The sequence below is a fragment of the Mirounga angustirostris genome, unplaced genomic scaffold (genome assembly GCF_029215605.1).
Source record: "Mirounga angustirostris isolate CCGP_5_RB_7025 unplaced genomic scaffold, mMirAng1.0.hap1 SCAF_11, whole genome shotgun sequence".
Taxonomy (NCBI): Eukaryota; Metazoa; Chordata; class Mammalia; order Carnivora; family Phocidae; genus Mirounga; species Mirounga angustirostris.
The window spans coordinates 89,771,517-89,795,937 of NW_026991719.1; the positions used below are offsets into that span (position 1 = coordinate 89,771,517).

At 39.4% G+C, this 24,421-nt stretch overlaps 1 long non-coding RNA gene and 1 other non-coding gene across 2 annotated transcripts in view; both read left to right on the forward strand.

The window, feature by feature from the left end:
- The window catches only part of LOC135361956 (uncharacterized), a 32,733-nt gene extending 20,927 nt beyond the window's left edge, over positions 1–11,806 (forward strand). Inside the window, exon 4 of the long non-coding RNA XR_010406226.1 lies at positions 11,698–11,806. This is a non-coding gene — a long non-coding RNA (uncharacterized LOC135361956). The remainder of the gene's footprint in view (positions 1–11,697) is intronic.
- A 4,697-nt stretch (positions 11,807–16,503) lies between these two features.
- Positions 16,504–16,611, forward strand: LOC123851412 (U6 spliceosomal RNA). The gene has a single exon (XR_006792579.1). It is a non-coding gene; the product is annotated as a U6 spliceosomal RNA (small nuclear RNA).
- Positions 16,612–24,421: the final 7,810 nt, after the last annotated feature.

Consider the following 24,421-nt stretch of genomic DNA (forward strand, 5'->3'; position numbering starts at 1 on the left):
CATATATTATATGATTCCATGTATATGAAATGTCCAGAATAGGCAAATACATAGAGTCAGAAAGTCAATAAGTGGTTGTCAGGGGTCTGGTGGGAGGAGGAGTGACTGCTTAATGAGTATGGGCTTCCCTTTGGGGTTATAAAAATATTTTGGAGCTAGAATGAGGTTATAATTGCACAACTTTGAGAATATACTAAATGTCATTTGTACACTTAAAAATGATTGATTTGGGGGCACCTGGGTGGCTCAATTGGTTAAACATCTGCCTTCGGCTCAGGTCGTGATCTCAGGGTCCTGGGATCGAACCCTGTGTTGGGCTCCCTGTTCAGTGGGGAGCCTGCCTCTCCCTCTCTCTCTGCCACTTCCCCTGCTCATGCTTTCTCTCTCTCTCTCAATTAAATACATAAAATCTTTAAAAAAAAATGATTGCACTACAACGGGAACTAATGAAGTACTGTATGGTGACTAACATAACATAATAAAAAAAGAAAAGAAAAGAAAAAGATTGTTTTATGTTATGTAAATTTTACCTTAAAATTAAAAAAAAAGTAATTGATATAATAGTATTATTGTTAGTTTCTACACTATGTTTTTGAGATCTGTACATGTCGATATACACAGATCTAACTCATTCATTTTATTGTATGAATATACCACAATTCATACTTGGATTCCTATATTGATATATGATAAGGTTTTTTCCCTTATTTTTCACTATTAAAAATGGTGCTGAAGTAGACATCCTTTTACATTTTTTTCTGGTGCATATGTACCAGAGTTTCTCTAGGTTATGTTTGCAGAAGTGGAATTGCTGATTTGTAAGGCATGCATATTTTAAAATTTTACTAGACAATGCCAAATTGTACTTCAAAGTGGCTGCACTGCCTTACATTCTCATCCTCTTTGTATTACCAGACTTTTAAAGCTTTATCAATCTGATGGGTGTTAAATGGCATCCCATTTATGCTTTTTTTTAATTTATTTTACCTGATAACAAATAAATTTGAATTTCTCTTCCTCTCCTCCTTCTTCTTGCCAGTCAGATTTCCTCTCAAATGAACTACCTATTCATAACCTTTGTTCATCCTTTTTTTCTATTGCGATACTTGTATTTTTCTGGCTGATCAGAAGTTCTTTATATATTATGGATACTAATTCTTTATTACATATGTTGCAAATACCTTTTCCTGTTTGTTGCTTGACATTTTATTTAGTATGTGCTATTTATTACTATATAGAAGTTTTTAAATTTGATTGGTCAAATCTATCAATATTTCCTTAATCTGTGGAGTTTTCTGTGTTTTAAGCAATCCTGAGGTCATAACAATATTCATCTTTTCATCTATTCATATTTTATTTTAATAAATTAAAATTTTGTTTTTCTTTTTTTTTAAGTTTTTGTTTTAGTACCAATTAGTTAACATTAAAATTTTGTCTTTCATATGTGGATTTTAAATATATCTAGAATTTATTTCCCTGTATGGTGAAAGGAGTCTAGTTGATTTTTTCCATATGTAAAACCAATTATCTGAATCCCATTTACAGTTTGTCCTTTCTCAGGTCTGGAAAGTCATCTGTATCATACAGGAAATTCTGGTATACACATGAATCTATTACTAGGCTTTCTTTTCTGTTCTATTGATCTATTTGACTATTCCTGTGCCAAACTACATTGTTTTAATTGCTTTGGTTTTATAAAAATTCATGCTATTTTATTGGCAAGTTCTTTGGTAGTCTAGGGTTTTCTTGGCTATTTTTGGACATTTATCTTTCCATACAAATTTTAGAATAAATTTGTCAAATGATAGCAAAAAGTACCGTTGGAATTTTGTTTGGCATTGATTTATATTTGTGGATGAGTCTTGAGAGAACTGTCATGTATCTTCTGATTTATTTAGATAATTTATGTCCTTCAAAAAAGTTTTATAAGATTTTGCGTAGAGATGTTGTACATATTGTGATCTATTTATTATTAAGGTATCTATACCCAGCCTGTCATGGGAGCAAGCTGAAGGGGGAGTAATACCGCAACCCTGGTTGGTGACATAGGGGTCTGCTCCGCCTGCTAATGCAGCTTAATTGTGTCCCCTAGTCCTGTTTTGTCTCCATTCCAGAATACAATTTCTATCTTATGATGGACAACTGCTGGAACTTACTGACTTTATGACTCAGTGAATATGACAGAACGCAGCTCATGAGCAGTTCTGGATACATTGTCACTTGATGTCCCATAGTTAAGCATTCCATCTCTACCAGGAGCCAGCATAATACTAAGAGATGTTTCTCAAAATGTTTAATTAATGCAGGTGGCACGGTCTTCCTCCAGAACCTCAGAGCCCTGCACTGTGGCTTTGCCATTGGAATTTGCCATCAACTTTTCCCACCATTGGCATCTCCAGTAACATAGGGTCTTTCAGCCTTGACCTGCTGCAGAGCCTTATTTTTCTCCTAGCTCCACTCAAAGCTGTCAGCCTTTTATGTCACCGACTGTATGGGCCACTGTGGAATGTGCTGGCTCTAGAGCCCCCAAAAACCTATCAAGTGTTGTGCTTCCTTTTCTGTGATAAAGAATGCAAGGTGCTACATATTTCTTTTGCTATGGAATGGATATCCCAGCATGTTCTTTATCACTGACCCCCTAAAAATTGGCAAGTCTCTGAATCTTTCTAGGATTTGTCTTTCATGGCATGTAGTACATGCCTTGACAAGTCCTTGAGTATATTAGTCACCTCTTTGTTTATCCTGCCTAATCAGCATGATGTCAACGATGCCATATTTCTGTGTGATGTCCTGAAAGGTGCATACGCTTCAAATTGTCTAAGGACAGAGAGCAGAAGAGTTCACATAAACCTGTGGATATATGTACATATATATAATATAAATATATGTTTTGTCCAATCTACATGAATGTAATCTGTTTCTGATACCCTTTTCTGAATGAAATAGAAAAAAACACATTTTCTAAATCATTGGCCACATAGCTTATACCTGAGGCCACATTAATCTGCTCTAGTAAAGATAGCTGATCAACATGGCAACTACAAAAGTAAATGCTCAGTGAATTTGCTGATGCAGAGACTTGACAGATTTCCTAATGTCGAGTTATCCTTGTATTCCTGGATAAACTTGGTCACGATGATTGTTGTGTGTTCCTACTGATGGATTTGATTTGCAGATTTTTTCTTAATTTAGGATTTTGTTTTTCATTTCTCTTTGTGAGACAGATCAACATTTTCTTACTCGTTTTTGTTCAGTTTTAGTATCAAAGTTATACCAACTAATAAAATGAGATGCATACCTTCCCCTCTTTTCCTATTCCATAGAAGAATTTGTAAAAGATGGAATTACCAGCTCCTTAAGGGTTTAGTAAAACCCACCTACAAAAACTGTCTGGACAGATCTTTTTTTTCCGAGATATATTTTCAATTGCAACTTCAATTTCTTTCATGGTTGTTGATGTATTTATATTTTTTGTTTATATTTTTTATTTCTTCTTGAGTCAATTGTGTTAAATTATATTTTTGTAGACAATTATCCATTCCTTCTTTTTTTTTTAAGACTATATATATTTTTTTCTTTTTTTCTTTTTTTTAAGATTTTATTTATTTATTTGAGAGAGAGAATGAGAGAGAGAGAGAGCATGAGAGAAGGGAGGGTCAGAGGGAGAAGCAGGCTCCCCGCCGAGCAGGGAGCCTGATGCAGGACTTGATCCCTGGACTCCAGGATCATGACCTGAGCTGAAGGCAGTCGCTTAACCAACTGAGCCACCCAGGCACCCTTATCCATTCCTTCTAATCATTGGCATAAACCATTAATATACATAGTATTCTTTAATGATTAAAAACTCTCTATATGTATACACTTGTCCAATTTTACATTCCTAATATTGTCTATTTGGACCTTTTCTTTTTTCTTTATTGGTCTTACCAAATATTTGACTGTCACATTAACCTTTGCCAAGAACCAGCTTTTTGTTTTGTTAATCATCTCGATAGTTGTCTATTTGATATTTTATTAATTTCTGCTTTCACCTTCATTATTTCTTTCCTTCTACATTCTTTGAGTTTACCAGTCATGTGCTGGAGCAGCTCATGTCAGCTAATGAGAACTAATTGTTACATTTCCATGAAATTTGCCACCTGGTTGTTAAAAACAGCCATTATTAAAAATTAAATTATATAAAATTACAATTAAATAAATTACCTTAAAATAAAGTTAATAAACACTCAAAACTTGTTACTTCTTAATTAGTTTACTACATTTTACTATTATGTATGCTCTTGAGGCTATTTACTTCTATTGTATGTGAATGAAGGAGATGCTGTATAATGGCGTGCTACTACTATGCATCTTTTCCCAGTGATGTTATATTCCCAGCTTGAAATTGACCACAATTTAAACCACCGAAATTTGTATATGCTGTAAATCAGGGTTTGACTTATTGTGTTGGTGATTGTCTAGACTGAAGAAAGTGTTGAAGAAAATTTTAATAATGCAGGTTGAATTTAAAACTGTGCTGTGTCTGAACTTTTGGGACTTCATCAAGATAAAAAGCTTCTGCACAGCAAAGGAAACAGTCAACAAAACAAAGAGGCAACCCACAGAATGGGAGAAGATATTTGCAAATGACACTACAGATAAAGGGCTGGTATCCAAGATCTATAAAGAACTTCTCAAACTCAACACCCAAAAAACAAATAATCCAGTCAAAAAATGGGCAGAAGACATGAACAGACACTTCTCCAAAGTAGACATACAAGTGGCTAACAGACACATGAAAAAATGTTCATCATCATTAGCCATCAGGGAAATCCAAATCAAAACCACACTGAGATGCCACCTTACACCAGTTAGAATGGCAAAAATGGACGGGGAAAGAAACAACAAATGTTGGCGAGGATGGGGAGAAAGGGGAACCTTCTTACACAGTTGGTGGGAATGTAAGTTGGTACAGCCGCTTTGGAAAACAGTGTGGAGGTGCCTCAAAAAATTAAAAATAGAGCTACCCTATGACCCAGCAATTGCACTCCTGGGTATTTACCCCAAAGACACAGATGTAGTGAAAAGAAGGGCCATATGCACCCCAATGTTCATAGCAGCAATGTCCGCAATAGCCAAACTGTGGAAAGAGCTGAGATGCCCTTCAACAGACGAATGGATAAAGAAGATGTAGCCCAGTGATGGGTATTAAGGAGGGCACGTAATGCATGGAGCACTGGGTGTTATACGAAAACAATGGATCATGGATCACTACATCAAAAACTAATGATGTATTGTATGGTGACTAACATAACATAATAAAATTAAAAAAAAAAAGAAGATGTGGTCCATATATACAATGGAATATTACTCAGCCATCAGAAAGGATGAATACCCAACTTTTACATCAACATGGATGGGACTGGAGGAGATTATGCTAAATGAAATAAGTCAAGGGGCGCCTGGGTGGCTCAGTTGGTTAAGCGTCTGCCTTCAGCTCAGGTCATGATCCTGGAGTCCCGGGATCGAGTCCCGCATCGGGCTCCCTGCTCAGCAGGGAGTCTGCTTCTCCCTCTGACCCTCCTCCCTCTCATGCTCTCTGTCTCTCATTCTCTCTCTCTCAAAAAAAAAAAAAAAAAAAAAGAAAGAAGTCAAGCAGAGAAAGTCAATTATCATATGGTTTCACTTATTTGTGGAACATAAGGAATAGCATGGAGGACATTAGGAGAAGGAAGGGAAAAATGAAGGGAGGGAAATCGGAGGGAGAGATGAACCATGAGAGACTATGGACTCTGAGAAACAAACAGGGTTTTAGAGGGGACGGGGGTGGGGGGATGGGTTAGGGCACGTATTGCATGGAGCACTGGGTGTTATATGAAAACAATGGATCATGGATCATCACATCAAAACTAATGATGTATTGTATGGTGACTAACATAACATAATAAAATTAAAAAAAAAAACCTGCTGTGTCTGTAGCTATTGCATTTTTGAATTGCACAAAATATGGAGGAACTATTCTTCCAGTATTTGAAAACTATTCTCTGAGTCAGCAAAGTTACTCATATTACTGACAAGTAAGCGAAGTTCCTACAACAGTTTCTGTTGTTTCACTTTTGTCTTACTCATTAGCATAAATGAAAATATCAACCAACATTCATGGTGAAACCACTCTAAAAAATCTGATTGTTAAACATTTACCAGCACAGGGCTGCTTTATTGTCTTATTCTTCTACCTTCTGGAGGTGAACATTTTACTTATTAATTTTCAGGGTTTCTTGTTTTTGTAATAAATGCCTTTATATCTTTATATTTCTTTCTAATTACCACTTTAGCCAGACTCTGAAAAAAAAAAGATAAAGGAAAAAAGGAGCCTTGATTTGTAGCATTTGCTGATTTTCATAGTATAAATGCTCCCACCATGGCTGATTTCAAGCTATGTAACAACTAGCTGGCAAAATTCCTGAATATTTAAAACCAAGGTTTAGGAGCTGGTATAAAGCAGTTCTAGTCAATTGCTAATAAGCTGTATGCCATAGCTTTTGATACATGGTATTTCTTTTATCAATCAGTTATAAATATTTGGTAATTTTCAAGAATGTTTATTTGCTAACATATGAAAATTCAGAAGTGCATATTTATAGCTTTGAAGCCTATGCCTTTTTGAGGGCCTTCTTTTGGTTATTGATTTCTCATTTTATTGCATTATGGTTGAAGAATGAAGTATGATATTCATATTTTGTTTTTTGAGATTTTTGTGGCCTAGAATGTGTTCAGTTTTTGCAAGTTTCCCCTATGTGCTTAAAAAGTATTTGTTTTTCATTTGGTAGATGCAGGATTTTTTTTAAATATAACTTTTATGTTCTATAGAAGTTTTAGGTTCACAGCAATTTAAGTAGAATGTACAGCGAATTCCCATATACTCCCTCCTGCTGACACACACAGCTTCCCCCAACACCAACAACCTGCACCAGAGTGTTAAATTTGTTACATTCACTGAACCGACTTTGACACATTAGCACCCAAAGTCCGTAGTTTATATTAGAGGTCACTCTTGGTGTCACAATTTCTATGGGTTTTGACAATGTATAATGACATGTGTTTACCATTATAGTATTGTACAGAAAATGTTCCCTGCTATAAAAATCCCTTGTGCTCCACCTATTCATTCCTCCTTTTCTTCAATCCCCTGGCAACCACTGATCTTTTTACTGTCTCCAGAATTTTGTCTTTTCAAGGATGTCATGGTTGAAATCGTACAGTATGTGGCCTTATCAGATTGGCCAGCGTTTTTTACATATCTACTTAATAGCTCAATTTTATTGTCTTATTCAAATCTTATGTGTTTATCCCTTGTAACTTTTGTCTACTTTGTCAGTTCCTGAATGAGATGTGTTAAAATCTCTATGATTATGGATTTGGTTATTTCTCATTTGAATTCTGTCAACTTCCACTTCATACATTTTGGACCTATTTTTAGATGTACTGAAATTGTTTTCTTTTAATGGATGACTATTTGTTAATCATTAAGTGATGCATCTCTTTGTCTTCATTAATGCTTTTCACCTTAAATTCCACTTTGCATATTCTGTCTTTTTCCATCCCCCCGTTTTTATTTTAACTTCTCTGATTCATGATGTTTTAGGTCTGTTTCATATAGACAACATATAGCTGAATTTTTAATATCTAATCTGAGTGTCTCTGTCCTCAAATAGTTGTTTCTAATCCATTTATATTTATTATGACTATTGATACACTACTTTTGTGTTTTCTGGTTACCATGCTTTTCCTTTGCTTTTTTCTTTCTCTTTCATGTCACATTGTCTAAGGGCTTTGAGTTTTTCAGGTTGACTTTGTTTCTATCTATGACTTGGGGTGGGGACCACATAATTGCTATCCTCAGGCCGGTGATTAGGTTTTTTTCAAAGAAGATACTTTTTCCACTTCTCTGCTTTTCATCTTCCCCAGTTATATCACAACTAACTCTGCTATACCCGGAACTTGCAACCCTGACTTCTATCTTCTTTTGAGCATTAAAATTCCAGATCCTAAGAACTGTATCTGGTTCACTTATCCCTTTGAGACACAAGTCTTCAAATCCTCCCTACCACTTTGGGTGTTTTCTTTGTTTCTGGTACAAAGATCTCCAGGTAGAGATTTCCTTTCTTCCTTTCAAGATCAAGTATGCATTTATACTTTAATATCTGGCATTTTTACATATCTGGAATGTATGAGTTTGTGGTGCATGTGTGTGTGTCTGTGTCTGTGTGTATTGGTGAGATATTGGATTAGTTCCTACAACAGCCTAGGCTTTGATCTTGACTGAAAAACAAGCCTGTGCTCTTAACCACTAGGCTCTACTGCCTCCCAGTGTTGTTTTTCCTCTTGGGCTTCCAATATTATCCTGGATGCTTCTGTACATTGTATAAATAGAGACACAATTTGTGAGATGCACTTTCTCCATATAATATAAATAAACATATCTGTCACATTTGAAGTTATCAAGTATGGAAAATAAGTCAGCAAATTAATTATCCTTTGTTTACCTTTCAAATGAGCCAATTATTTCCTTCATTAGCTAACACTTTGGTTTTTTATTCAGGACCTTAATAAATGAAGACATTTGCCTATTTTAGTTATAAATCACCTTTCACCGGACACCAGGGTGCCAAATCCAGACAGTTCCTTCTTACAAAAATAAGGCCTAAAGTTTGACAAAGAAACTAAAATTTGGTTCTTAAAATTGTAGTGTAAACAGGATTCTGTATAGATATGCTGACTGTTTTTTCCTGCTGTGGACATTCTGCTTTGACTAATATATTTAGAAGATTGAAGATCAACACCTGTTCCTCTAGTGGGTCTCTTTTGTACAGTGACCTTTGCCTCACCCGTATAAATACACACATGGTGATTAAGCTGTCAGATATCATAGGAGACTTTTTCAGGGGTGAGGACAATGAATCACTCCTGGAATTTCTCACTTACGGTCCCCCAGATGTCTGCCATCCACCTTGCCAGCTATTTCTTTGCCCACTCTTTTATTAAGCCAGAGTCTCCAGATGGGCCACTAATATTGTGGTATTTGAGGATTCTCTATCAAGTGTAGGGCTTGGACTAGATGATCTCCCACTAAAAGTCCTCCCAATTCTGGCATTTTATGGACTCATATTTCACTGCCAGTTTCCATGATTGAGGACAGATATCACATGACATTAAGTCTGTGCTTAGGAAAGTGTCAATGCTCATGTTTATTGCTACAACAGGACTTAACACAAAGCTATTTATCAGTAGAGAACTCACAGTGCCCCAGAGGTTTTCCAATTGGTGGAAGAAAAGGGAAGGAAGCTAACATTTACTGAGTTATCACATAGCATGTATTATCTCAGTTAAAACTTATTGCATATCAAGGGGATGTTATTTCTCCCTTTTACAAGAAAATGAGTTTGATAGAATGGAGATGACTTGCTCAATATTGCTTATCTAGTAAGTAGTAGAGGTGAGATTTGAATCCAAGTCCTTCTGGTTTCCAAGTTCTTCCACAGCTTATGCTACCTGTCTATCCATCCATCAATTTATTTCTCATAATATAGTTACTGAGCACCTACTACGTGCTCAGGTAGGCACTGTGGATACAATGGGGAATAATATAGACAAGATCCTTGCTCCCTATCAGGTTTTTTTACAGTATTAAATTATCCTAAATATGGTAGACCACAGGACAATAAGCATGGCTACAGTAAGATTCAAACAGATGACTTGATTGTAAAGATGTGGAGAGCAAAAGTAAGATCTGGTTAACATTGGTCAGGAGAAGAACTAACCCTTTGATCTGGTCATCCTCTTGTTAGGACTCCCAAAATACCCATTACATTTGACCAAAACTAACATCAAAGCGTTATGGGAGGAACTTAACCCTTCTCAGGTGTTCATGCCTCTAAGAAAAACTCTACTGAGGTATAATATACATACCATAAAATTCACCCATTTTAAATATATAACCCAATGGTTTTTAGTATATTTCCAAGGTTGCACTACTGTCACCACAATCCAGTTTCAGAACATTTTCATCACCTCTGAAAGAAACCACATAAACATTATCAGTCACTCTCCATTGTTGTTGTTCCCCACCCCCCTCTGCTCCAGCCCCAGGAAACTACTCATCTATTGTCTGTCTCTGTGTATTTGCCTACGGTGGACATTTTACATGAATGGAATCATGTAATATATGATGCTTTGTGACTGGCTAGTTTTACTTAGCATAATGTTTTCAACATTTATCCACACTGTAGCATATATCAGTACGTCATTCTGTTTTATCACCAAAGAAAATTCCACTGTCTGAGTTACCGCATTTTATTTATCCATTCATCAGCTCATAGACATTGGGGTTATTTCCAGCTATTGTGAATAATGTTGTTGTGAACATTCGTGTACCAGTTTTTGTTGGGAGAGTCAATTTCAATTTTCAGTTTTGAGTATATACTTAGGACTGGAATTGCTTGATGTTATGTTAGTTTAATGCTGAAAATATTAATGAACTATCAGACTGCTTTTCCAGGGGCTCCACCATTTTACATTCCCATCCACCATGTATGAGGGTTCGAGTTCCTCCACATTCCCCTCAACATTTTATAAGCCCATTTAAAGTAACCTTTATAGCACTTTAATAATAATAGTAATAACAACAACATTAGTAGCCAACACTTACTTGTGTCAGGTACTCTTCCAAGCACTTTACATAAATGAACTTCCCGACTCTTCATAGGAACTCTATGACATGAGAACTCTTATTTCAGATGAATAAATTGAGGCCCAAGTTCACACAATTAAAAAGTATCAGAGCCAAGACTTGAATCTAGGAAGTTTGACCCCAAAATGTGTACTCTTGACAAAGAGACAACAGGCCTCTTTAGTAATAGATAATAGCTCACATTCTAAGTGTTTTATACCCATTTTCTGACTTCATCCCACAAAATGCCAATGAATTAGGTATTATTTCATCACCTTCCATCCCATAGATGAAGTGACTAAGCCACAGAGAGGTTAAGTACTTACTCAAGGTCACATGGCTTGTATTTGTGAAACAAAGATGCAAATCCAGGTCAAGCATGCTTGGTCCTTCTGCTCTTTGGAACAGAGCTGGAGCTCAAGCAACTTCAGTGGTAAAAGTGGAAAGGAAAACAGTACTTATAAGTAGTCTGCACACTTAGGGATAAAAGCTACAGGAGACAGGATCACCTCAACACTACTGAATTCTCAGTGACACCTGCTTGCAAATATTCGCAATTAAAAAGTAATGCAAAATCAGCTGAGAGGTTTAGGAGGAACTCAGTGACATGGGGGGTGGACTTTTTTGGTAGATAAGTAGAACATTATCCAAATAGCAATGGACTTCCCCTGGATTGTCATCAGCTATCACTGGTGCTAAAGCAGAAGGAATGGCTCATTTTCAAAATGCTTTCCAATTATACTACTGTTTTAAAAAATTAACAGTTACAGGGGCACCTGGGTGGCTCAGTCAGTTAAGCATCCGACTTTGGATTTCGGCTCAGGTCATGGTCTCAGGGTCCTGAGACTGAGCCCTGCATCAGGCTCCATGCCGTCTCATGGAGTCTGCTTGGGATTCCCTCTCTCTCCCACTCCCTTTGCCCCTTCCTTTCCAAAAAAAAAAAACATTTAAAAAATTAACAGTTACATTTGATATTTTGTATTTTTCAGGTAAGAAATAAAGGACAGACTCCTTGGATAATGTACTTGCTTTGATGAATGAAACGGTGAGGACAGATTTAGAAAATACTGGGAAATACTTTATAACTACGGCTGTGGGCTAGAACTTCAAATCTTAACATTGATTTTTGCTTTATCAAATTGACAAAGTATACATGGTGGTTAAGATTATAGGCTACCATCTTTCTGGGTTCATTCTGGACCTTGCCACTTGCTAGCTTTAATCTAGTTACTAAATTTTGCTCTACCTCAGCTTCCCCATCTGTAAAATGGGCATCATAATACCTATCACATAGACTTGTACGGAGGATTAAAATGGGTGAGTATGTATAAAATGCTTAGAACAGTTTCTGGAATATAGTAAGATCTAAGTAAGTGTTTGCTGCTGTATAATAATAGTTGTAGTAACAATAAAAACTATTACACGATAATACCGGATGTTGTCAGGGAAGAGATAATATCATAAATCTTAAAATGTACCTACTCTGAAATCCCACTTTTAGATAATTATCTTACATAAACAATTACATATTCAATTACAAGTATGTTCACTACAACTGTTTACATAATGAAAACCTGGAAGCCATAAATAATGTCGACCTGCATGTCTCAACAAGGAATAATCTTTACAGGGCATTGCTGCGTGAAAAAAACTTCAGGCCATAAAATAGTACATTATAATCCCTTGTTTTGTAAAATCTGTGTATATGCATGCTTGAAGAAAGGTCTGGAATATCAATATATGCGCATCAGCTTTCCCTGGGTTGTTGATCATTGTTATGCCCTCCTGGTTATTTATATTCTATTCATTTTTTTCCCAATGAGCAGGTATTATTTGTGTAATTTTAAACCGTCATTTTCAAATGTCGAAGCCTGCCAGTGTCTGATCGGCCTCACCTGCCAACGAGTTTGGACACTAATGGATGCAGCCCCGACTGCATATGAGGCACTTTACATTCTCCACAGCCATCTGGGGACAGAATCTCAATTAGAACATCAAGGTCTGCCTTCTGCGGCCCCTTGCTCTGCGGGTTCCACCTATGAGCTGCTGTGGATTTGCATAAATGAAACGCCCGCTAGAAAGCTGCCATTGTCTTGAAAAATGGAATGTGATCAGCATGGGGGAGGGAAGGAAAGGGAAAATTTGCTTTGTTTCATGGCACCCTCTTCTTGTTAAAGCTCATTCAAGACTGCTTTGACCGCGGCTCAGTTGTGGTTTGGTAATTTCCATGGCTTTTTTTTTTTTTTTTTTTTTTTCTTATGACGGGGAAAACAATTTGAGCAGCAGTTTCTTTCGTGAGAGGCACTCCTTAGAAAAAGAGATGTCGTACAGCCGAATCACGTGCCACGGGATGTGCACAGGCTTAGAATCGCAGAATTTTCAAGAGAGAGGTGCCCTAAGGGACTCTCAGTCCAGTATTGCCTGCAACCATTATAAGTCTATGCCGATCTTTCGAGGGTCAGGAAGACCTTCCTCTGCCCTTCAAGGTCCTTCTAGCTGGACTAAGAATCAAATTGATAGGAGACAGATTAACAGGAGAAAATCAAATTTAATGGTGTACTTACAGGGAATCCACACTGACAGGAAAGTCCAAAGACAGTGAGGCAACAGGAAGCTTTCTGTGAGCTAAGGAAAGGGGAGGAGAGTGAAAGGAGATGTTTTGAAAAACAAAGGTTGCTCTATTATGCAGATAAATTCTTAGGTCAAGGGGAGTCTGTTAATAGCTCTCTTCCTAGCATAGGCTTTCCTTTCTAATATGAATCTAAGCAGTTGAGGACCAGGAAGAGAGCTTTTCCTGCATATGCTGGGTTTTGATTGCTTTTAACTCAAACTAGTGTTCATGCCAGAGTGGCCCATCTTGGGGCAACCTGCCTTCAGCTTCTCCTACACAAAAACAAAAAGTTCATGTCCTTTTTGTATTTTGTATCGTTAAACAATCTTTCTTTTTCATATTTCCTCTTTGTAATTTTCTTTAAAAAAAAAAAAAGATTTTATTTATTTATTTGTCAGAGAGAGCACAAGCAGGGGGAGAGGCCGGCAGAGGGAGAAGCAGGCTCCCCACTGAGCAGGGAGCCCCATGCGGGGCTTGATCCCAGGACCCTGGGATCATGACCTGAGCCAAAGGCAGATGCTTAACTGACTGAGCCATCCACGCGTCCCTCTTTGTAATTTTCTAAAATTTGTAAATAATTTTAAAACTTGAACCCAATATTTATAACGTTAAAAGTGCTTCACCCTGGTGTATGTGCTTGCGGATCGACCGCACTCAATGCCCTCAACATGTAACAGGAATCACTGGTTTAAGCCACACCTCCTTTCCCATAGCCATCTCTCATTTAGTTCATTATTGAGTTACTACCACGTTCCAGGAATGTGCAAACTTCTACACCTTCCTATGAAAAGAGAAGCTCTACAGATACAATGAATAAGTCTGTGGTTCATTGTGAATTAGACTCATCCCTCCATCCATCCATTCATTGAACAAATATTTATTGAGCATCCATTATGTCCCAGGCAATGCCCTAGGTTCTGCGGGTAATAATAGTGAGCTGGAGCTTACATTCTAGTGGAGAGAGAGGCAATAAATGAATAATATAAAGCCAGGCAATGATAAGGGCCATGAAGAAAACAGAGCAGGATATGGGATACTTCTTTAGATGGGATGGTCAGGGAAGGCTTCTCTCAGTGTTTCTGGGTGGACTGGGGAGACCCCAAGCCCTGGGGCCTCGAACCAGCCTGTCCTAAAGATGTTGCTGAAGGTTCTTGGTCTCGTCAGGAGAAAGAATTCAAGGACAGACACAACACAGTGGATGAGCAACACGAGGGGGGAAATTTATTAAAATGAAAGTATACTCTTGAGATGTGAGAGCAGGAGAGAGAGAGAGATTGAGCTGCATGCCCTGGGGTTGGGTTTCTATCTTTTACTGACAGTTGTTAATGAGGAGGTGGAATATTCATTACTTGGGGCGGGGATTTCTTGGAAGCAGGCTTTCCCATCTTTTCTTCTTTATTTGGTCAAGGGTTTCCCATCATGGCACCCGCCATCTTGGTGTGCTCTGACTTCTTGTGGAGTGTTGCCAAAAGAGGCCTCTGACTTTCTTGATCCTGGTCATGACTTCCTCTTTGCTGACCTCCAGGTATTCTGTTAGAACCTAACTAACTGCCTATTTTAATACCAGGATTTGACACATAAACAGGTAACTGAATGGAAGAGAGCTCTAACATGATCAGAGGCAATCCCAGGGCTGAAATGTGTTTTAAATAGCTATCTAGTATCTTTTTCCAGAATTTGTTGTAACTCATGGCAGAAAGGTTCCCCTGACTCCAGAAGGAGAGATGACCAGAACCAGTCAAGTAGCAGGAAGCATTTCACAGCCTGTACCAGAATCTAAGAGTCAAAGCATTACTTAGGCCATAGCAGATGAGGACTCAGAATGCCCATACAAGGATGGCCTGGGTCAGGAACAAAAATCAGCATTGGAACTCAACCTCTTCGGCTCTCAGGCTGTCTGCATCTGTGATGGAAAAGTTATTTGCCCCTGCTAACCTCTTCTACTCTTCCTTCGTATGCTTACCCCACCCACCCAATACAGTGATAGAAGGGTCTGGAGGAGCTCCAGGTTACACAGAGCAACATTTTAAAACCATGGGACTAGAGACTTTAAAAGCCTGCTCCAGGAAGGTATGAGCCCTGGTTGTCAGGGCATTGAGGGAACATCTAATGGAGAGGATGAGAGGAGCAAAGTAGAAGGCCATTTCTGCTCTTGAGAGCCAGGGCACAAGCCAATGGTGACGAGAAAGGGAGAGAAACCAGGTAAAAACCAGAGAGGCCTCAGGGTAGATAGTACCATGATGGAACTAACTCTGAGCAAACAGGAATGTCAAGAGTGGCTGTGTTTGTAACCCCCCATCTTTCCTTTTGGTACCCCCTCTGTTTCCAGCACCCCTGATTTAGCTTCCACCCAGTTGCTGAGTTTGTTCTCAATCAACGATCTACTAATCTCACCAGAAAGATTAATTTATAACATGTCTAAGCACCGGGTTGTCAACTGAGTTTCCTAGAGTCCCAGAGTTCTGAGATGGTGCTTTGGGGCTGCTGTGGAAGATGAGTAGGGAGGGCTGAGCAGGTGGACTCTGGGTTCCCCAGTTTTGCTAAACAGATAAATTATACTTCTATCTGTTATACATACTGGCTGCTATGAAAAGGTCCAGCTTCTTTATTTTTTTTTAAGACTTATTTATTTATTTTAGAGAGAGCATGAGAGTGAGGGCAGGGAGGAGCAGAGGGAGAAGGAGAGAGAAACTTTAACAGACTCCTCGCTGAGCTACCAGCCTGACATGGGGCTCAATCTCACGACCCTGAGATCACGACCTGAGCCAAAATCAAGAGTCAGACGCCTAACCAACTGAGCGACCCAGGGACCCCAGTCCAGCTTCTTAAAAAAAAGAAAAACTAAAACTGTCCCCTTAAGGTGCCACTCCTTCTGGGAGGGAATGGAGTCTAAGAGATACAAGTTAGGATCCAGGATGAGGCAGCCTGCATACAATTCCAATTTCATCACTGCAGTGGCCTCGGGCAAATGACTGAGAATTCTCTGAATTTGAGATTTCAGTAATTTTCAAATTACGAGAAATTCCTAGTTCCCTCCTAAGGTTGTCATGAGGATCAGATGCAGTGATAATATAGGAAGGGCTTTGTACGATCCTGCCATATAAAAAGGACAAGGTAAATGTTAGCTATTACTAGTTACATTTATTAAGGTCTTCTAGAACCTTGCTACTCAAAGCATGGTCCAGTGCTCATTTTAGCAGCACGTATACTAAAAATTGGAATGATACAGAGAAGATTAGCATGGCCCCTGTGTAAAGATGACATGCAAATTTGTGAAGTATTCCATATTAAAAAAAAACAAAACACAAAGAACAAAGTGCGTGTGGTCCATAGACCAACACCACCAGCATCCTCTGGGAGCATGTTAGAAATGCAGAATCTCAGGCCCAACTAGAGACTGACGGCATCAGACTCTGTACCTTAACGACATCCACAGGTGATTCATATGCACATGACAGTTTGAAAAACACTGGTTTAGAAGACATGCCAGACCAAAAGAACAGATCTTTAATAGTGGTATTCTAGAAGCTATTTGCGGGGCATTGGATGTGTGGAAAACTTGCTCATTTGTCAAGGCACAGCTCAAGCATTCCCCCAGTGCAGCCTTGCCTGACCCACCTATCCCACCACCCACACCCTCCTGGAACTGAACACTTCTCCCTTTGTCCTCTTCTTGACTCTGAACTGACTTCTATCTCATAGTGCCAAAACACATACAGCAGAGTTGGAATGCATACCCAGCAACTCAGATGTGCAAAAATGTTCTCTAGAACTGAGCTAAACTACCCCCAGGAGCTTCCCATCCTGCTGGTTGGGGGTGGGGGGGCGGGAGGAAGTGCAGACACACAATTCATTGTGTCAGTTGAAAGAATCTGCCTCTGGATAAATGCTGAGTCTCGCATATTTTAACTTCATTTTTCCTCCTCTTACAAAACACACGGTGTCTGGGAGCAGTGGGGTTGAGGAGAATAGAGCTTTGGATCCACGCTCATTCTTCTGGGTGCTCACTCTTTTCTGCTATGGAGTGGCTCGTCTGGAACAGTTCCTAAACCCCCGTGCTCATATGTCTACTCAAGTGCAGTGGGTCCCTTCTGGTCTCTTAGGGACTTCATTGGTTGTACCTGTTGTTAAATCCATAGTACTAGCTATTTGTTTCCAGTTGCAAAGCCTCCTGATTTTGTAACCTCTTCCTTCCCAACACAGGCCTCTGGTGGTCCATTAGGCCTCTCTGCTCCTTCAAATCTTGGATGTTCTACACGCCCCATGCAGGCTATGAAGAAACAGAAGTGGTACATCAGGCCCATGAATTTAGAGACCTCCTTCCCCTGAGGCTGTCCTCCCATCCGGAGGCCAGATTGCTCCAGCACCAAGGCAAATGCAGGTCTTCTCCAAAGGGGATCCACATCTTTCCAGTTTGTTCCAGCTGAGGAACACTCCTCACTGCTTTGGTGGTTTCTAGCAGGCCCCTCTGGTGTTTGTCCCCTTGCTCCTCTCCTTCTCTACTTTCTTTTACAGCTCCATATCTCTTCACTTCCCAGGCGGGTGGAAACGTCCTTTGCATCCCAGACTGCGTTCTCTTTACTCACCATGGCTTATAGTAAAACCCCAGCCTTTGCTTCGAATATGTAAAGGGAGCTGCTGGTCTTTGAAAGTTCTTTTCTTCCTTGATGAAACCTCAGGCTCCAGATTATTATCTATCGGAGGTTCTTCACCATTGTGTGACATGGGGACCTCCGTTAGCTGTCTGATGGCCTCTTACGGATCCCTTCTCAGAATAATATGCTTAAATAGATAAAATAAACTACAAAGGATTCCAAGGAAAGCCAATGATACTGTAACATAGTTATCAAAATATTTTTTAAAAACCATGACAGAATAGTACCTGTGCCTCTTTGTTAAAGGCTTAAATAATAAGATCTCATGGCTGGTCAAGTAACCACCACAATTTCAAACTAATGATGAGGGTAAATGATACTTTGAGAGAACTGCAGCTGCTGACGGCCAAGTCACAGGTATGGCTGATATTAGTGTGGTCTGTTGCCTGCATCCATAATGAAAGTCAAAGCTAATTTTTGGCGGGAGATTAGTAAAAATTAAGATGGACTTTGTCCTTTGGGTACTTTATTTAGCTGGGGAATCTCATGTTTAAAAAAAAAAACAAAAAACCAAAACTTGTCTATAGACTGAAAATCCAAAGCCTAACCTGACAGTGAGAGCTGAGTAATGACTTCTTGTCCAGCTGGTATCCACTCTCACCCACAGATTCGGTGACCCCCAGGGCATCAAGATTTACAGAGAATGAAAAATATGTCCATGCAGCGCTCTTAAAATGGCTCTAGCCATTACACTATTTTATTGGCACTGATTTGTTTTCATATCTCCTTCACCAGGACAATAAGGCCTGTGAGAGCGGGGACTGTTGCAGTCATTGTTGTTTCTTAGGAGCTCACTTGACACATGGCAGGAGATCACTGTGTAACAGAGGAAGGAGCAAACCGACCAGCTTTGCTGGCAAATCTGCAGGACCTAGCAGCCTGCTTAGTCATTCATCATTCACACTCCAACTGTTGCAAGCTCACCATCAAAGATTTGGTCACTCATCTCAATACCAGTGTACTCCCAACACTCAGCTCTTGGTCCATCTTCCCTTCAATGCCCATGCATAGGCACGCACACACATCACAGGAGGATGAGTCACTTAACCGACAGCAATCACCACAAGACTGGTACTTCCTATTCATTCCATATATGACTATGATACTCTTAGTATGCGCCAGGCACAGAACACAAAGCTGGGGGATAGAGAGGCAAGTAAGCCAGACGTGGTCTACACTCCTCTGCCATGGAGCTTACAGTTAAGGGCAGTGACCTTTGAATTGTGTTCTGCACCCTCTTGGCTTCATGGGTAGTCATCAGAGCCTGAGGTAGGAAGATAAAGCTGTCAGAGGTCTATCAAGGTCCCCATCCCCACTTTATCCAGAGTAACTACACTTTCTATTTTATATACTGAGGTTCACTTTTAGAAGCCATTTCATAGCTAAGAAATATTTGAAAACCACTGCCCTAGTCAATCAAAGCTCCTCTCATCCTTAAAGTCTTCAGGGAAGGAGATTCTAGAAGGCAAGTTCCCGTCCCCTTGGATATCTGGGCATCAGCACTTTTCTGCCTTTGATAAGGGTTGGGAAAGGGGCTAAAAGGAAAGCAGCTGTGTGGCCTCTGTCCCTAGTTGTGGGCCCCAGCCACAGGACCTACAGGAAGGAGATGTAGATTTGGCAGAGAATAGAATTTCTGGAGTGTTCATGTCACAGACTCCAAGATGATGCCTTCTCCTTGGCACCCCACTTCCCTTCTCTGCCTTTATAAGTGAGATGGCAGAGAGAATCAGGAATGCAACCTTTCCAAGGCCAAAGTGTGGTTAATTCCACTGATGGCTGAAAATCAAGACCAAAATTTTTAATACAGAATGGTGCCCTTTTCAGGCTGCCTTGCTTGGATGGGGAGTGCAAATTGCATTAGAAAAAAAAATATGGGGCCTGTGGAGACTGTGTTTGGAAACATTTGAGGCACGTGGTGGGAAAATGTTTTCCCAAGAGCTGCTTCCTCCAGGAATGCATTATCTTGTTTGCTCTTTGAGGCAAATGTGGGAACAAAGAATTTGAATTCGATTGGCTAAGCAACCTCTTCCTTCCACTGCCATCTCACCATAAGCCTTGGAAAAGGTCAGACAGTGATGGTGGCCCAGACTGAGTGGCGAGGGATGAGACAGGTGAGGACAGGAGAGAGGTGAATCACAATGGCGTACACGTCATGTGACAAGAAGCTATCGCTTGCTTGTTGTTTTCATTCATTCAACTACTTCCTGAGCACCGTGTGTCAGGTACTGTGTGAGGTGTTGGAAATGCAGAGACACAAAGTCTGCCTTATTGGAGCATGGACAAGTTACCATAGCTCTGTAAAGATGAGTTCACTCATGTAAAAAGTCAGGTTCATTGGAGTAGCTCCCTCATGGGGATGGCACAAGGACAAAATGAGTTAAAGCCCAGGTATGCTCGACTTAAATATTTTGCAGATTTTGTATTAAAGACAGATTTTTCTCTGTTCACTCACCTGCTTAAAAGTTTATAAATGTTTTAGGAAAAAAAGGATATGGAATCTATCCACAGGAATTTACCTATGAATTTGGTCAGACTGTGACCAGGGATTTATTGCCCTGCTTTGTTAGGGGACCTGAATTTCACAACTCCAGCTACTTCTTCCCACGTAGTTGTTTGTTTCCTGATTAACTTTGGTCCTTGGGGGCATCCTGTCCATACAGAAACTCAGGTCCTGGCTCTCCCCAGAGGCTGCAATATTAGTGGTATTGTTCACAAGAATATGGATCTTCTGATCCTAAGGCCTATGGGTCCTTCTTTAGTTAGAGTTCCGTTTTAGGGTCTGTCTGATGAGCATCCTTGCTTTGGGGTCCCCTTTTTCTTGAGTATAAATAGGACACACCCTGAAGGCAGGCTTAGGTGAGCCCATGTAATTGGTGGCCTATTTCTATCCTAGGAAAGGGGAAAATTAGATTACATTCTGTGCTTAATTCCAAGACTGGCAGTGATCTTTATAAATATACACAGGTGTGTAGATAGATAGATAGATAGATAGATAGATAGATAGATAGATTACAAAACACTAAGTTGCACTGAACTATCACTCTTTTGAATGTGTATGACTTTTTTTTTTAAAAGATTTTATTTATTTATTTGAGAGAGAGAGAATGAGAGAGAGCAAACACATGAGAGGGGGGAGGGTCAGAGGGAGAAGCAGACTCCCCGCGGAGCAGGGAGCCTGATGCGGGATTCGATCCCGGGACTCCGGGATCATGACCTGAGCCGAAGGCAGTCACTCAACCGACTGAGCCACCCAGGCGCCCGAATGTGTATGACTTTTATGTTGAAAGATGACTGCAAGTGTCTTCGTGGAGTTTGTACATCAGTACACTGGAATTATACTGAAGCCTTCCCTGGAGTCATAGCCTTTGGTATAATTTCATAACCTATTTAAAACACCCACCTTGGGCTAGGGATACAGGGGAGTGCCCACGGGTTTGATGAGAAGTTCAACGTAATTGGCAATAGCATGGTGTTTAAAATCACAGGGTCTGGAGTCAGACTGGCTGGGTCCTAAATCCCAACTTGCCTACTACTCAACTGCGTGACCTTCAAGAAAGTCGTGAAACTCTGAGCCTCCATTTCTCCATCTCTAAAATGGGGTAATTACAGTACCTACCTTATAAGGTTGGTATAAACGTAGATGAAGAGAGCCTTGCACGTAATACAAATGGTAGATTATAGGACTGTTTGCCTATATTTCTTACCCCTTGTTGAAGTGCCTCTCTCTGTGGAATGATTATACATCTCTGCCCAGTTGAATTCAGGCACAGCCATGGCTTTGGCCAATAAAATATGAGCAAAAAAGCAATGAGGCACATACAGGCAGAGGTTTTAAGAGCCAGGGTATGCTTTATCATATTCCTTTTCCCCTGTGCCGTTAACTGCAATGCTCCAGATAGAGGCTGATCTATTAGCCTGGGTCCCAGAGTGAAACTAACATGGAACAGATTCAACCGAGCCATGATGGACACATAGCACGAATGAGAAACAACCCTTTGTGGTTCACTACTAAGATTTTGGAATTACTTGTTACTGCAATAAATCTTCCCTAGTCTGACTGATGTAAGAAGCGCTATATAAATATTAACTCTTATTATTAAGCAGAATCTCCCTCTCTCTCATTTTACATAAAATCTCAACACATTGTGATACTGACAAATTTAGTAATTCAACTGACTGCTTCATCTCCACCAATGATTTTCAAGCCTGTTTATTAATGAAGCTGTCCTTCTGAAACTAATATTATGGTATATGTTAATTACATTGAATTTAAATTAAAAAAATTTTTAAGGGGCGCCTGGGTGGCTCAGTCGTTGGGCGTCTGCCTTCGGCTCAGGTCGTGATCCCAGAGTCCTGGGATCGAGCCCCACATCAGGCTCCCTGCTCCGTGGGAAGCCTGCTTCTCCCTCTCCCACTCCCCCTGCTTGTGTTCCCTCTCTGGCTGTCTTTCTCTCTGTCAAATAAATAAAACCTTTAAAAAAAATTTTTTTAAAAAGAATGCTACCTTTACAAGTAAAGTTCTATACAGGACTTCAATATGTTAGAACAGAGAAAAGCAGTATTTTATTAATATAAATGTATTTGATAACCAAAACACATGTTTACTTATTATAAGAAAATATCAATCTAAAACTAGTACAATAAACACAAACATTTGAAGTTGGGAGCTATGATGTAATTGTATCAATCCATATCTGTAATTGGTTTTGGTTGCACAAGAGTTAAGAATATTGTGACCCACAAAGATAAGTATTGGCAAACGGTAATGGTATTTTTTTAAGAGTTTATTTTTAGGTAATCTCTACACCCAACGTGGGGCTCAAACTCAACAACCCCAAGATCAAGAGTTGCATGCTCCACCGACTGAGCCAGCCAGGCGCCCACAAATGGTAATAGTTTTCATTCTCTTATCCAACTGCATGCTATTGAGTTACATTATATTCTTTGATTAAACTGAATGGCAAATGAAGTTTATCTTGACTTCTGCACGAATAACGACTCTACAGAGCAGCTCAAGTTAATGCATCATTGGTTTTCCATGTGTAAAAATTTGGCATATATAACATTCTTTAGTGTGTGCATTGTTTTTAGTCATTTTTTTAGTTACAAATTGTAAGCTATTTCTAAATCTCTCTTTTTTTTTAAAGCTACATTTATTATTATTATTTTTTAAAGATTTTATTTATTTATTTGAGAGAGAGAGAATGAGAGACAGAGAGCACGAGAGGGAAGAGGGTCAGAGGTTAGAAGCAGACCCCCTGCTGAGCAGGGAGCCCGATGCGGGACTCAATCCCGGGACTCCAGGATCATGACCTGAGCTGAAGGCAGTCGCTCAACCAACTGAGCCACCCAGGTGCCCTATTTCTAAATCTCTTTAAACTTTAGAACTTTAGAACTCCTGGGTCATTTCTCAAGAAATGACTTGGAAGGAAACAAAAACATCTGCTTACATCAGTGTTCTACAAGTATTGCTCATTTACATATGACCTTCACTATTTTTGCTGTATCTACAAACCACCTGTCCTATTCACTTAATATTTTTCACTTAATGTTTGTCATCAAATTCACTCACTTTTTTTTCAAATTGACTCATCCTAAGCAATAATATTTCTGAAATAATGAATCTGATATAATAGTTATAGTTTTCTAACGTGTGTTAAAATAAATACATACTTTTAAAAAATGATTTTATTTATTTGATAAATAGAGCACAAGCAGGAGGAGAAGCAGAGGGAGAGGGAGAAGCAGGCTCTCCTCTGAGCAAGGAGCCTGAGGCAGGGCTTGATCCCAGGACCCTGGGATCATGACCTGAGCCAAAAGCAGACGCTTAACTGACTGAGCCACCCCAGTGCCCCTAAATACATACATTTTTTAAACAAAAAAATTAAAGTGAGTTTGTTTACCAGCTTTCATTTTGCATTTGCTGTTGGTGATAAATATCACACTTACGACCACAATCCAAAGTAATCCGTTTGACCATGGTTTTTTTTTTTTTTTTTTTTTTTGGTATGATTATGTGACAATTTTTACAAGCAATACTGAGCTACTCTGATTTATATCTTGATTTCGTATCATGTAGAAACAGCTTAACTTTCTCTAAGAAAGAACTGGACTATGGAGCGGGAAATAGATTTTGTGTGTGGAATGGGGCATGTAAGTTGTTAGGGTAATAGAGGATGCCTACTTGGCTTCAGGCTACATACCTAGAAGGAATTCACAGAGAACGTATGTGGTAACAGTAAAGGACTTAATCTAAGAAAGTAAACATGTTTGTAAGAGTTTAAACTGTAGGTTTTCCAGACCAAGTACAAGGCAGGGATGCTTTAGGTAGATAAGAGAATTGTGGTGGTTCTGAAGGACAGTGGCATCAGACACTTATGAAATAACAGATGTCATGAACAGAGGCAAACAGTAGAAAGTATCTCTATTATAACCTGATAATATAAT